Here is an 856-nt window from a genome sequence, read left to right as displayed (position 1 = left end):
TCTAAAAAAAGAAGAAAGAAAATAAGAATGAAAGAAAGGAAAAACAGCTACATCATCATGTGATTGAACGACCAAAGGGAGAAAGGGATTGCAAGAAACAGCTGGACTGGAGGTCGAAGTAGGTTCAACAGAAGGGCACTAAAGATGGGAGACAGGGAAGATGAGGAGGAGGAGGAAAGGAGTAAAAGGAGGAGGAGGAAGGTCAGGGAGGTGGGGAAGAGGAGGAGGAGTAGGAGGAAGGTGGGGATTGGGAGGAGGTGTGGAGGAGGGAGGAAGGTGGGGAGGGGAGGAGGGAGGTGGGGAGGAGGAGGAAGGTGTAGAAGAGGAGGAGGGGGGGGGGGGGGAGGGAGGGAGAAGGAGGAGAAAGTAAAAGGAGGGAGGGAGGAGGAGATTGGGGAAGAGGGGGAGGAGGAGGTAGGAAGTGAGGAAGGTGAGGAGGGAGGAAGAGGAAGGTGGGGAAGAGGAAGGTGAGGAGGGAGGATGGAGGTAGTAGGAAAAGGATGGTAGGGAGGATGAGGAAAGGGAAGAGAATTAGGAAGAGGTGAAAGACGAGGAAGAAGGAAAGGAATTGGAAGAGAGACAGAAAAGGAAAAGGAAAAGAAGAAGAAGAAAGAGGAAGGAGAATCGGGAAAATGGAAGGATGGAAGAAAAATAAGAAGGAGGGGAGGAAGGAGCAAAAGGAGTAGGAGACAAGGGAGGGAGAAAGGAAGAAGAGTGAAAGAAACGAGGAAAAACGGAGAAGGAAGAAGTAGGAGGAGGAGAAGAACAAGGGAAAGAAGAGGCAAGGAGGAGGCGAGTACAGAGCAGAGAGTCGAGAAAGGAAGCAAAGTGAGTGGGGAGGAGGAGAGAGATGGAT

This window comes from Penaeus vannamei, chromosome 4 (assembly GCF_042767895.1).
Source record: "Penaeus vannamei isolate JL-2024 chromosome 4, ASM4276789v1, whole genome shotgun sequence".
NCBI classification, from domain to species: domain Eukaryota; kingdom Metazoa; phylum Arthropoda; class Malacostraca; order Decapoda; family Penaeidae; genus Penaeus; species Penaeus vannamei.
Note: the sequence above shows the minus strand (reverse complement) of the source record.